Source organism: Mycetomoellerius zeteki, unplaced genomic scaffold (assembly GCF_001594055.1).
Source record: "Mycetomoellerius zeteki isolate Tzet28-1 unplaced genomic scaffold, Tzet1.0 scaffold188, whole genome shotgun sequence".
Lineage (NCBI taxonomy): Eukaryota > Metazoa > Arthropoda > Insecta > Hymenoptera > Formicidae > Mycetomoellerius > Mycetomoellerius zeteki.
The window spans coordinates 993415-994218 of NW_017256836.1; the positions used below are offsets into that span (position 1 = coordinate 993415).

The following is an 804-nucleotide window of genomic DNA, read 5'->3' on the forward strand; positions in this document are numbered from 1 at the left end:
TTAATTATGTATTATTACTTGTATATTTAATAATTTTAATTGAATTAATTTTTCAAATAAATGTTATATACCTTAATCTTATTCACCGCTTCTGTACACGATCTTTATTTCTCTAATAAAACATACATTTACATTTATATGTATATTTATTTTACATTTATTTATTTACATTTACATTTATTTTAGGTTCTCGTCCGACAGTCTGAGAGTACTACATAAATTGAGGTTATAGAAAAGAACAAGAAATTTCCCTCTCTGTTCCTAGTACGAAATGTTTCATTTGTCAGTGTTGGCAACATTTTAATCAACGGTTAAATTAATCGAAGTTTGGTCGAAGTGGCCCTAATTGGCCCCGTTTTGCAAAAATATAATTGAGGTGACGCAACACCCGAGAGGAAGCACACTTTAACATTTGGTGAGCAACAAAGATAAACGATGCATTATGCGCATCATGCGAGAAACGGAACGCACCCCTAGTCTACATAACGCATAAAAATTCATCCTTCCGGATTTTTCGACACATTATGCATCATGCTTTACGCACTATGCAATCCTCGCAGAGCGAGTAGTGGGGATAGAAATGAAGGAATCTGATTGGTTTATTCCCTTATGCCTTACGCATGATGCGTTACGGAAAAGCCTGTGCTCCCCGCTTAACATTGGATTCGCTACTGGCCTTAGGCCGGAATCAGACTACGCATTGAAGATTGGGTGCGTTCAGCAGAACGTTTGTTTTGCAACTGTTGGAAGTTTCCTTCGCGCTAATTGGATCATATTTTTAGATCTAGAAGAATGGTCCTATCT

General features: G+C 36.3%; 1 protein-coding gene across 1 annotated transcript in view; it reads right to left on the reverse strand.

The window, feature by feature from the left end:
- LOC108721877 (putative nuclease HARBI1) overlaps positions 1-804 on the reverse strand; it is a 3419-nt gene that overhangs the window by 1784 nt on the left and 831 nt on the right. The window lies entirely within an intron of this gene.